The 14045-nt window shown below is 35.8% G+C and overlaps 1 protein-coding gene across 2 annotated transcripts in view; it reads left to right on the top strand.

Annotated features, from left to right (window-relative positions):
• Nucleotides 1–12708, top strand: part of LOC149144777 (uncharacterized) — a 375115-nt gene extending 362407 nt beyond the window's left edge. The window contains exon 6 of one of the 2 annotated variants that reach the window (XM_089449642.1): nucleotides 12422–12708. The gene's annotated coding sequence lies outside the window, so the exon portion shown is untranslated. Of the gene's footprint in view, nucleotides 1–5138; nucleotides 5158–12421 lie in introns of those variants that run through there. The other variant, XM_089449644.1, reaches the window with a different exon arrangement.
• Nucleotides 12709–14045: the final 1337 nt, after the last annotated feature.

Below are 14045 nucleotides of genomic sequence, written 5' to 3'. Positions count from 1 at the left end.
AATACCTCCCTAGTTAAGAGGGAGTGTTGAAAAGTGTAACTAGGTTCGATCTTCATTATGACATGTAATTATGATTTTATGTAATGAGATGTAAATAAGAAAAATGAAATTATTATATTGACTTGCTTCATGAGCAACAGGTTTTGTTTTTAAGTCAAGACTCCTGTTGAGAGTCTTTAGAATTTATTTGTCATCTAGTCATAAAATGTAAGAGTCATTTTCATGTAAATGAAGTCATGTTAGACTTTGTAAAAGGTCAATATTGTCTATGTAAAGTATCCTCCAAGAAATTGTCACATAACCTCTTCAAGTCAGCCTACAAACGATGAAGAAGCTGCTAGATAAATTCAGACTAACTCCAACTGTCAAGTCAGCCTAACTCCAGCTATCAAGTTGACCTAAAGGTCAAGTAAAGAAGTGTATAAATAGCTCAACTCGACCTCATTTGGAAACACACAATTTGGACAAGCAATTCGATCTAATCTCAACTAGAAAAGTGCGAAGAAAAGGTAGAAGAAAGGTACAAAGGGAGGGCTAAAAAGGAGTGCGAAGAAGGAGCAACAAGGAGAAGTGTGAAGATTCTTCTGGGAGACTTTCTTCTATGTATAGCGAAGTTTCTTCTAGGCAGTGTGAAGTTAGGGTAGTGAAATTTCTTCTGGGCAGTGTGAAGTTAGGGCAACGAAATTTCTTCAGGGCAGTGTGAAGTTAGGGCAGCGAAATTTCTTCTGGGCAGTGCGAAGTTAGGGCAGTGAAATTTCTTCTGGGAAATGCAAAGTTAGGGAAGTAAATTTTCTTCTGGGGCAGTAAGAGAAAGACTTTTCTAAGTGATCGAAGTAGAGACCGAGTTTCTCTATAGAAGACCTAGAGGTTGATATTCTCTAGGGAAGCTGTGAAGTTGCAGTAGACAAGATAGAGACCAAGCTTCTCCAGAAGAAGTCGAGGTGAAGCAGTTCAAAGTCAAGAAGAAAGGCGAGGAAAGGAAGAGGCGGAGCATCAAGGTTAGTGACAAGTTTCTTGGGAGGATACTAGAGTCAAGGGTCTGTGTCATGGTCTTGGCACTTATCAATTGAAGATCTAAAAGAAGGATTTCGATCGGGTTTTCCTCTCAAGAAGTGAGAGGTTTTGGCCCTGGCTGGAGAAGCCTACATACTGTGTCACTTGTCTTTATTTATTCTGGTAATTGTCTTAATGAAAAGAACACACTAATAAGCTAACAAAGAAAGGATCATAAGATAAGAAGTAAAAACATATCACAAGCAATTATCAAGCAGAGAGATTGTTAACTTTGAATGCCCTAGATTTCTCAACATATTGCAAACCATTTCTCACCCCAATGGTGACATGTTTCAAGTTAAGCATTGATGACTCATCCAAAGACGTGGATCAAAGGATGTATAGATATATTATTGGTAGTCTTCTATATTTAACAACTTCCAGATTAGATGTGATGCAAGCAGTCAGACAAGTAGCACGATTCCAAGCAACACCAAAAGAATCTCACGTCATTGTAGTAAAAAGAATATTTCGATATCTTAAGGGAACAACATAATATGGATTATGGTATCCTAAACGAAATGAGTTAACTATTGTTTATTTGGGGTAGCATCGGATGTGCTCTAGCCACAAAATTTGGTTGAGTGGTTGGGGCACATGAGATCTCCAATACCTGGAAAGGGTTTGGGCAGATTCTAAATAGATAAGGAGATATTAAAATAATTAATATTTTTAATGGAGTCCCTAAGTCTAAACACAGGAAAATAAAATATTAATGTGTATTAATATGAATTTGTGTTAGAGCAGTCCAAAAGACATGGATCAAGCCAGATCTAATCTTAGCTATTGATTAGGGACTTAATCTCAGCCGTTGAGAACACACCAGCGTGATCAGTCATTCTATTCTCTAGAGCGGGGTTTGCTAAGAGAGATAGAATCAGTGATCGAGAGAGCAACTGAGGGGCATTGAGTACATAGAGACAGAGAGGCAAAGATAGTGTCGGGATAGCAACAGAGCAGCGAGAGAGAGAGACGCAGGAGCAGCCAGTGCTCACGCAGGGCCACGCAAAGGCAGCTAAGTGTTGCACAGATCACCAGAGGGGCCAACATAACTGACAAAGAGGCTTAGATAGTTGACGTAGGGCCTCCTGGGGTTGACGCAGACCAAGATAGGCTGACACAGTGCCAACGCTGGGCTAGGAGAGGCTGACGCAGTTCTGACTGGGAGATGTTGGGGTTTCTGGGGTAGATTGGTGTTGAGTAGCTGTTGGAAGGATAATCTAGGGTTTCAATAAGTAGATTTGTTAGAAACCGAGAGGTATTGCTGCTAAGGAAATTCTCTGTTGGGACGGCCAGTTTCGGCACCTAGATTGTACTCTGATATTGCTTAATAAGAAAACCCTTAGATAGCTGCACCGATTTTCCCACATTGGATTTTTCCGGGACATTAGTCCAAAAATAATGGTGTCATGTGGTGTGCTTTTTCTTATTTCTTTTAGTTGCTGATCTGTGATATTTTGAGCATACACTGGCGTTTATTTTTAGTATTTACTTTGTAAATAACTTGTTAAGGAAAAATAACAAGTAGGTAGGAATAAATCATAAAAAGTGCATGAAGGGTTTCTAAATAAGTAAACTTAGAAACTTCAACAACTATTGTAGCTTATACATATGTAGGTTGGGAAGGAAGTGTTGATGATCATAAAAGCACTAGTGGAGCAACTTTCTATCTAGGTGGTTGTCTTGTTTCATGGTTAAGTAAGAAGTAATTGTCAATCCCTTTATCCACAACGGAAGCAAAATATATAGCAACAATAACTTGTTGTACACAAGTCCTCTGGATGAAACAAACCTTGCAAGATTTTCAAGTAAAGTTTGATGAGCCCATTCTAATCTGTTGTGATAATACCAACGCCATCAGTATCTCCAAGAATCCCATGATGCATTCAGAAACGAAACACATTTCGATCAAGTATCATTTCGTTAGAGAACAAGTTGCGGAGAAGAATATCCAAGTCGAGTATATTGGAACAAAGTAATAAATCACTGACATCTTTATCAAACCTCTATCGCTTGAGACATTTCAGTATCTTCGCCAAAAACATGGGATTCTCCCAAGTTCCCATTAGACTATTATTTTATCTCGTCAAATAGATAGAAGGAGTTGAGGTAGGTTATCAGGGGGAGTTACCCTTCGCCATTGATGTCAAAGGGGGAGACTAATCATTAGGAAGGTTAGAAGCATGATGTCAAGGGGAGTACTTGTGTTGCCATCAATGCCAAAGGGGGAGATTGTTGATAGACAATTGTCATTGATGTCAACCCAAGTAGCACCAAGAGCTACCTTAATATTCATCGGTAAATTTTCCATGGAAATTCGTAGTTTCTCGTCTCCTTATCACTCTAGTTAGATTGTCCCTGAAAAGATATTTCTGGTGGTATGTGGCACGCCACGTAGTTCTTTACAATTTGTAAATTATTCACATTTAAAGATTGAGACCCTCAATTGTGGGCTAAAAACCCATAGGGTTGTGTCATGACACACACATTCATTAGTCAATGGTCCTTTATTAATTAATTTAAGGGTTATCAAGGGTAATTAATTAAGTTTAGTGGAAGAATCATTTTACGAAGCATATTAAATTACTTTTACTTCATAAGAAGTATCCTTCATATCTCAAAGACTAATATCTCTTCCATAAAGCTCACGTCCTCCCTTACTTAGCACAATTGACACAAATAAATTAAAGTTAGTTTTTAAGTGTTTTAACTCCTTGAGAATCCCCTCCTAACCTCAAATGTTCAATCTATGAATCCCCTCATAGCCTAAACTTATCCCTATAAATATAGACCTAATATCCTCTTCAAAGTATATTAGTGAAATATCTTTAGTGAAGCACCTCTGAAATTTATTTGTCCCTTGGGAAACGAAAAGGAGATGAGAAGATAGGGTTCAATGTTTTGAGTTGACGGTTGCATTTGGTTTTCTTTTGTGTCATTGGACAATCTTGCAGGAGTATATCTCATCTAGTACAATGCATGGTTCAAGTGTAGCATTATAGGTATATGTTGAAAACACAAATCTGAAGTTTCTCAATTCTAAAGTAGGAACTATAGACCCTCGACCTTTTATCCCTGAAGCATACTTCGTCATTACTCTTGCAACAAATATCTTTTGTAAAGAATGAAGACTATATCTAGCATCATTTGCGAACTATGCTTTGAAAAGAAAGCTTTGAATTTTGTGCCTATACTTTTTGGATTTTGTTGAGCCATAACTTCAGATCACCGAGAATTTGCATGGACTATATGTATGAAAAATTTCCATAAAATTTCTTCGGCCTTCCTGTGAAAAAAATGTTATACTAGACATGAAAGATTAGTCTTTAACATCTCCAATCTTGAAGAACTAAACTCTGTGGCCAATAACCTAATTGTATATGTAGTTGAGTCTTGAGTGAAGTTTCAATGTCACATACCTGCGTATGAAATCCAGAAAAGAACCTCTTGATTAAAACTCTAATTGCAGATTATGCGGTCTACATTGATTGTGTCAAAGAAGCGTGGGCTAGTCAGAATCTCATGTTGAAGCAACATATATGTTGACTTAGGGTCTCCACATAAAATAAAATTTTCACTTCATTTAATTGATCCATGTATTAAGATCAATGTCCATGATATATTAAACTAACTTCTTTTCAAAGCTTATATCTACAAAGTGTTATTTGAAGGATCAAAACTACTCTCTAGAGCTTGGATTTGTCCTTTTAGCACAAGTCAAGTTAAGTTTTAGAAATTGTTTACTCCATTTTCCTTGAGTTAATCTATTGCATGTGGAAGATCAACATCAACACTTCAGTTATGCCTAGGTTAGTATTTTTGTACTATATTGCATCATTGTTGTTAGGTTTACTATGAGATATTTCTCTTGATAATCATGAAATACATACAGTTTAAAATTTGTAGTTGCATATAGTTTAGAACTTGTTGTTGTAGACTTGATTGGTACTAGGTTATTCCTCGTTTTGTTTTGGAAGATGGGGGATTCCTTTGTACATTCTTTTTTTGTAGATATAAGTCACATACAACAACTTTGGGTTAATTGAAGTCTCTCCACTAAGTGAATCCTACAATTAAATTGACAGGTAAACAAGGTTTAACATCAAGACAAATCAATAAAAATTTCTTTCATAGAAGGCAAGGATATCTATCACAAGCAGTAAAGGAATTGAAGCAAAGTATTAAGATCCACCATCACTTGCAGCAACATCAACAACAGACAAGCAAAACAGTTCCTATAGCAGGATTCATCATTAGCATCAAGGATAATCTGTACAACAGTTGTCAAGTCTTGTAAAGAGTTTGTTCTAGAGTCCTTTTTGTCAATTGAATTCAAACAATGTACATCATTGTAACTGTAAAAAATCTGTGTCATTACCTAGAGTTGACGAAGGAAATTTTTTTTGGGAAAAGGGTTTTGGTTTATAGTTGGGACAATGGTTTTTAGCTTGTCGGGACAAGGGTTTAGGTCTTAGTGTTATTGACCAGTCAAAAAAATCATTAAAATATCATTGTAACGTGGATCATTGTCCCTGGTATGGGAGTCCACACTTTTGTATTTAATTTTTGTCTTTATAGGGTGGTAGGGTGGTGCTAGGCAGGTGAATGAAGTCACCCTCAAGTTGGGGCTTGTAAATACTTCAAGGTGGTAGGGTGGTGTTAGGGCGAGTTATGTCTCACTAAGGTTTCGGGGCATCCTTTCCGCTGACTGCTGATAAAACTAGGGCATCGGGGCGTCCTTCCAGTGTGATCTAGAGAATAATGCTTTTCTATAGTTCTATGAAGTTGTAGCTTTCTTCCCGGTTGGGGTTGGAGATTAAAGAACTTATTAGAAAAGCGTTTGGTGGTTTTCCACCTAAAAATCTTGTGCCTACTGTCGCTATCATTCTTCATTGATGTTTACTTCTTCACTGAATAATTGTAATGCCATTGAAGATTAACTAATGCTTTGAAAAAGATTAATTAAGTGCTAATTGCTAAGAAACAATGACCCCCCCCCCCCCCCCCCCCCCCCCCCCCCCTCCCCCTCTTAGTATCTCCAACATTGGATACCATTCTTGAAGCCCAACTTCTACATAGTACTATCTACCATCTACATGTAACATGTTATGGAATAGTTTTTGTAGCTTGTAATAGCAAAGTGGCATAGAGGAAATTGATGGTTAATGAAGTTATAAACTCTCCCTACATGGAGCCACTCAATGGTTGGAAAATCAGGAGACTTATGTATATAGATAATTTTTCTTAACTTGATTATTACTTGTGATATGTGTTGGCCTTTTGTTACTTTATTAGATCTTTGTTCATCAAGAAATTACCAAAACAATGAAGATCATAACAAGACAAAGTACACAAGATATAAGCTCCAAGCCAGGGAAAAACCCCTCCAAGGGGGAAACCTAGAAAATGCCTCTCTTCTTTCTTTAGAATCTGTTTACAAAAGAGAATTCCAAGACCCAAAGACCAAAGTTAACAAATTCTCCAAGCCCTAAGCCGGTCCCCAATGATATCTTCCTTGAGAAAACTTCTAGAACTTTGATACTACGTCTTTGATGCTGCAACTTTGACCTCTTTCAAATGCTTCATAGAATTTCGGCTCCCTGCAACAAAGCTTCACCCCCTGCAACTGGCAGCGTCAGAAACCCTAGAGTGAAACAAGAGAAAATTATCTTTAGACAAATTTCAGCTTCTATCCTTCTTCATCCCTCTAGTTACTTTCTTCCTTCTTTGCTATTGCAAATCGAACTTGCTTGAGTGAGTGTGACAAATGAGTCAAACTCCTCTCCTTTATATAGCCTTTCTTGAGGGTCAAATTCCCTCTGTTTAGGTTGACTTAATCTTCTCCTTGGGTCGACTTGGTCTTGGGCTTATCCATGGCTTTTTATTAACAAAATAAATAGTTTTCTTCATTACAATGAGTCTAAATGGGACTATGACACATGACCAATATTATTCTTTATCCTAGAAAGACCTAGAAGACCTAAAAGCATGAATATCATGTTTTTGACTTAAACTTGAGTATGAAACCCATTCTCCAAAAATAAAACATAATTTCTTTTTCATTTATTTTCTTTCTTTATAAAGAATATACAATGTCATGATCATAATGAAGACTAGACCTATTTACAATTTTCAGCAATCCCTCTTAACTAAGGAGGTATTTATGGTACAAGGAATCTCAATCTTGAAGCATTCTCATACAAAGAGTTGGATTGATAATTCATCTTTTGTTAAACATATCTATCATAACCAACACTGTCCCTAAAGGCCTTAACTGGACGAGATCATCTTTAATTATGAGCATTATGCTGGGAGGCTTTACATGAGCTGCCACACTACCTCTCAAGGAACATACCCCATCCGAATGTCTACAAGGTATGTCCTTTTAGGACTATTCTTATCTTGGATTCCTAGAGCTGTATCATCAAATTATATCGGTCCTCTTCAACTACTCTTATCTTGGATGCCCTACCTCATCCTCAAAGAGCATCAAAGAACAACTTCTTTCCCTAGATTCTACAATCCATAAGAATGTCCAATCTAGATGCTTATCTAGTCCTTCAAACTCCATTCTTTGTTATTCCTAGTCAGTGCATAACCCATAAAGACAAGAACTATCTGATACCAATCCCTCTCAATTAGGGAAGAGATATCCACCTAACCAAGATTACCTCTTAGATACTCAAGCTTCTTGTTTGGTAACACTTTAGTCTGTATGCCTACTACCTGTTCATTTGTAGGTAGATAATGCAACTCCACGACCCCATCTCCTACCAAGCTTATGATGTGGTGGTACTTGTTTATATGCTTCGTTTTAGCATGAAACATCGAGTCTTTTCTCAATCTTATGCAACTCTCATTGTCACAATGTATACATGTAGGGCTAAACGGTCCTTCAAACAAGTCTGATAACAACTTCCTGAGCCAAATTTCTTCCCCACAGACCTCACTTGCAACAACATATTCAGTGTCAGCACTACTCAAAGCAACTGTATCTTGCTTTCTGCTCATCCATGAGACCATGGAAGATCCTAGGCTGAAGCATCCACCTGTTGTGCTTCTCCTGTTTGTCTCACTACCACCCTAATTTGAATTTGTATATCCCATGAGTTGGATTTCATTACTAGTGTACCAAAGGCAATGATATATAGTCCCACACAAATATCTTAGGATATGCTTGGCTGTAATCCAATGATCATGTTTTGGCTCCATCTGAAACTAACTTAGGACATTCACTGCAAAATAAATGTCTGGTCTTGTGTTTACCAGATACATCAAGGACCCAATCAATTGTCTGTAGCAAGTAGGATCCACCGAACTAGATTTTAAACTCCTCAACTTCTTCAAATTGGTAATCATAGGAGTCATCATAGGCTTGCAATCCATCATGCCAAACTTTTGAAGTATCTTGATCACATACTTACCTTGACCAAGATATATCTCTCCTGGCTTTTGCCATACTTCTAGTCCCAAGTAATAATGCATGATCCCAAGATCCTTCATATTTAACTCGACTACTAACTGCTTCTTGCATTCCTAAATTCGATGCTCTACACCTGTGACTAGTAGGTCATCCACATACAAGAGTATGATAATTTGTTCACCCTGGACCACCCTTTATATAGAGGTTAGGATCTATAGTACTCTTTGTAAAACCAAGTCTCAATAGGTATGCATACATTCTTGCATACCAATCTCTAGGTGCTTACTTTTAGCCATATAGAGCCTTCTTCAATCTGCAGACATGAGTCCCCCTTTTATTTATTTCAAATCCTCGAGGTTGTTCAATGTAAACCTCCTCATCAATGGTCCCATTTAGGAAAGTTGTCTTGACATCCATTTGATGGATGTTCCATCCCATTGTATCAACCAATGAAAAAAGCGATCTTATTGTTGTATACCTAGTTGTGGGAGCAAAGGTTTCTTTGTAATCAATTCCTTCTTTATGTGAGAATCCTCTTGCTACAAACCTTGCTTTTTATTTGTCGATGCTACCATCTACAACGTGCTTTATCTTGTAAATCCACTTTGAAGTGACTATAGATTTGTCACTTGGCCTAAGGGAAATTTCGTAGACATAGTTCTTCATAATTGATTGGTATTCTTCCTGCATAACATTCCTCCACTTTTGATGTTTAGTTGCATCTTCATAGGAGGAAGGTTATGCTTCAATAAGCCTTATCATGTATGCAACATATCCTGAATACCTTTTTGGTCTTTTACTTTCCCTGGAGGTCCCCGATATTGTATGTCCTTCTACTTCTTGAAGAGTAATTTTCAACCAAATAAATCTCTTTCGATCGTCTGGGATACTTACTTGTTGTATAGGTTCACAAGGACCTTCAACATTCTCTCGAGTGGATGTATGATCTTGACCATCATTGTTCCTAGAGATATCCTAAAATATAGTTATTTGTTCTTCATTAGAGTCAATTAGAACATCCTTTGATTTCTTGTAAGCTATGCTCTCATCAAAGATCACATCCCTTCTTACTTCAATTTGAAAATCCTCCTTAATATATATTTTGTACGCCTTTGATAAAGCACTATACCCAACAAAGGTGCCCTTTACACCAGTAGGATCCAAATACTTTCTCTTGTCCTTGGGTATATGAATATACACAGGACCCCAAAATATCCGAAGATGATCCACACTTGGCTTCTTTCCTGTAAATGCTTCTTCTTGAGTGATATTGTTGAGAATCTTGTGAGGACTTCGATTCTGTAGGTAGATGATTGTCATGCATGCCTCTCCCCATAGGAATTAAGGGAGATCTTGATCATGTAACATAGCCCTAACACATTCCTCAATAGTTTGATTCTTCCTTTTTGCCACGCCATTCTATTCAGGATTATAAGGAACAATGAGCTCCCTCTTAATCCTTGCTTCCTTACATAAAGTTATTAATTCCTTGGAGGTGTATTCTCCACCATTGTCAAACCTCAAAGTTTTGATCTTTCTCTTGGTTAGGTTTTCCACTTCATTCTTGAACTCCTGAAACTTTTTGAATACCTCATCCTTATTCTTGAGAAGGTATAACCAAGTCTTCCTTGAGTAATCATCAATGAAGGTTGCATAATACTAAGGTCCACCAAGAGACTTGACTACTATAGGTCCACATACATGCAAGTGTATGAGGTTTAAAATTTCCTTAGATTTGGTGTCACTACTTGCAAATAGTTTCTTTATGTTCTTTCCTAGAGCACATCCCTTACATGCCCCTTCATGTTCTTCCTTTAATTCAAGGATGCCATTGACCATTTGACTTGAGATTGAAAAATCTTAATATTAAGGTGTCCATACCTTCTATGCCATAGTTCAAATGGAATCACTTCCAAGTGGACTAGGGCTTTAGAGAGAGGTGTAAAGAGTCTATATAATGGCCCCTCATAAATCCTAATTACCCTAGCATTATCAATACTTGATCCCTTACCCCAAACCAAAACCTTGCCATCAACAAAAGCAACTCTATCACCCTTATCCTCTAGACAAGAAATAGAAAGTAAGTTTTTCTTCAAACCTGGAACATATAAGATATTGTTGAGGTGAATGCTTCCACTAGACTCGAGCTCCAACGAAGTGGATCCAATCCCTTTCACTGGATAGCTCTTCTTGTCTCCAAGTTCGATTGAATGAGATGAGTTACCCTTAGATAGGGTTTGGAGTTGGCTGCATTCTCTTGTCATATGTCTGGAGGGACCACTATCAATAACCCATACATTCTCGTCCTTGAATGTGCCAGATAAAGCAGAGAACAAACTTCCATCTACTACTTCCTTTGCGAGCTTGGAGATGATCTTTAATAGACAATTCTTGATAGATGTAGCGAGATTTCCAAGAACCTTGAAACCCTTCCTTATAACCCTTGCCATAGTGCCAACAAAGATGTGATCTTCAGTCTCCTTCTTGCACCTTAGCTCTGATACCATGTTGGAAAATCAGGAGACTTATGTATTTAAATGATTTTCCTTAACTTGATCATTACTTGTGATATGTGTTGGCCTTTTGTAAATTTATTAGATATTTGTTCATCAAGAAATTACCAAAACAATGAATATCACAACAAGACAAAGTACACAAGATATAGGCTCCAAGTAAGGGAAAAACCCCTCCAAGGTGAAAACCCATAAAATTCTTCTCTTCTTTCCTTAGAATCTGCTTACAAGAGAGACTTCCAAGACCCAGAGACCAAAGCCAACAAACCCTCCAAGCCCCAAGCCAACCCCGAGTGAGATCTTCCTTAAGACAACTTCCAGAACTTTGACACTGCTTATTCGATGCTACAACTTTGACATCTTGCAACTGCTTCAAAAAATTTCGCCCCCTCTGGAATAGAACTTCAACCCTTTGCAAATAGCAGCTTCAAAAACCATAGAGCGAAACGAGCGAAGATGATCTTTAGACAAATTTTGACTTCTATCCTTCTTCTTCATCCCTCCAACTACTTTCTTCCTTCTTCACTTTTGCAGATCGAATTTTTTTTAGTGAGTTTGCCAAATGAGTTGAACTGGTCTCCTTTATATAACCTTTCTTGAGGGTCAAATTCCCTCCCTTTAGGTCGACTTGATCTGCTCCTTGGGCTGACTTGGTCTTGGGCTTATCCATGGATTTTTCTTGACAAAATAAATATTTTTCTTCATTACAATGAGTCCAAATGGGACTATGACACATGACCAATATTATTCTTTATCCTAGAAGGACCTAGAAGATGTAGAAGACCTAAAAGCACAAAGAACATGCATTTGACTTAAACTTGAGTATGAAACCCATACTCCAAAAATTAAATATAATTTCTTTTTCTTTCTTTATGAAGAATATATAATGTCATGATCATAATGAAGACCAAACCTAGTTACAATTTTCAACACTCACCACCCTTTACTTTATATCCATTATCAAAGTCAACACCTCTATTTTACAAACCCTTCTAACCACTTGATTCATATGGCTAACTTGCTAAAAATCATTTGATAATGACCATCTAATAGAAGTTAGAAGAGATGGCAATATCTTCCTTCATAAAATCACTTAAGAAACCAAGCATCTTCTGAAGGGAGAGGAATGATTTGCCAAAATTCCACTTGCTAACACTGCCATCGTTAAAATCACATAAAATACACAAAACTATTACTTGCTAAAATCATGAGAGTTACACTCTAAAATTGCCAAATGAGATTAGGGGAGATTTTATTTGACAATTTTTTTTTTTACTAAAATACCTTTGCATGCAAACTATCCTAGTCTCATAACTTCATATTTCCAATTGTTATTTGATAAGAGAGCCTTTTGTAAATTGTTGTGGATTTTATTTTGAGGTTGTTGGGAGAGAGAAAAGATAAGGTGTGTGATATTTTTCTTCTTTGGCAGAGTTGGCAGTAGCTCGTGAGAATTGGTGGAGATATAATAGACGAAAGTTGTGTAACCTCTTTCATTTGATAAAATCTCCAAACATCTATTACAAATGGTGTATGGGAGAAAGGGAAATTTCTCTCTGGTGAAAGTGCTTATTCGAAAAATTATTGTAAAGTTTAATATAAATGCATGTTTCACTACACCATTGTCAATTTTCTCCAATTTAACTATGTTGGAAAGACTATAAGTATTATGTTCTCAGCATAAATCTTATGCTTTTAAAAAATTAAGATTGATGATCACATGCATTAATTTGCTTATTGTACAAACATTTACAAAACAACTTGTTCTCCAATTTAACTATGTTGGAAAGACTATAAGTATTATGTTCTCAACATAAATCTTATGCTTTTACAAAATTAAGATTGATGATTACATACATTAATTTGCTTATTGTACAAACATTTACAAAACAACTTGAATAGCTTGCAAAAAAATATGGTTTTTCTCCAATTTAACTATGTTGGAAAGACTATAAGTATTATGTTCTCAACATAAATCTTATGCTTTTACAAAATTAAGATTGATGATCACATACATTAATTTGCTCATTGTAAAAACATTTACAAAAACAACTTGACTAGCTTGCAAAAAAATATGGTGAGGGTATAATGGAGGTTAAACTTTTAAGGATCAAGTTTGAAGCATTGGGAAAATAAAAAATGAAAAGAGTACGATTCTCACATGCTTAATCACATCATTATTATTATTATTATTATAATTAATTAATTAGGTTAGTAATATTATTATTTTTAATTAATTATGTTCGTAACAAATTTGGTAGTGTTTGATAAATTGCTACTTGATTGTTTAAGTTCTATTTTTAATTTATAAGCCTTAACTTTAATCATTTCGCAAATGATACTAATTGACCTTATCTAGCTTTCCCCTCATGAGAACATAAATTCCAAACCCTAGACTTTACTGAAAAAAAGTTATTATGATAGAGTAGAATAATTTTTTAATGACTTATTCGATATTCTAATGTTATATACCTTTGGGAGTATAGGGCCTTTTAACAGTTATGGAAACATATCCTTTTTGTGAAAAGTTGTATGTTTGACATCGTGTTCAAAATTTTTTAAGGATTATTTATGAAATTAAACACTAAATAGTTTTGTATTTTAATTTTGGTTAGAGAAAACTTTTTATGGATGTATAGAAAGTTAGATTTGGTTTATTTTTGTGTTCAATTTAATTTTTCGTTATTTTTCTTTAAATTTGGTGATTCGTTCTTGTTTTGTTTTCAATTTTTTTTATTCCCATACTTAAATTATTATTTTGATCCATTTATCTTTTAAATAATATATTTTGAATAAACCAATCTAATGTTTTGTTGAAAGAAACTTTGAAAGAAACACATACTTCAAAAGTATTACGTAAATTTTAAAATAAATTATTATAAATTTAAATTGAGCTTGGATGATGGTGTAGTTTGAATGTTATATAAATTGAGCTTGGATCATGCTAAACTTTATATGAATTTGTGTTTTATTTTTTATTTATTTTTATTTATTAATATGAAATATAATATTTTTTTCAATTTTTTTTATAGGATCATGTAAAATAGGAGAATTGT

Source organism: Pinus tabuliformis, chromosome X, assembly GCF_031772625.1.
Source record: "Pinus tabuliformis cultivar Carrire ecotype Pingquan chromosome X, CPIR1, whole genome shotgun sequence".
Classification (NCBI taxonomy): Eukaryota; Viridiplantae; Streptophyta; class Pinopsida; order Pinales; family Pinaceae; genus Pinus; species Pinus tabuliformis.
This window is presented reverse-complemented; position numbering and strand designations above follow the sequence as displayed.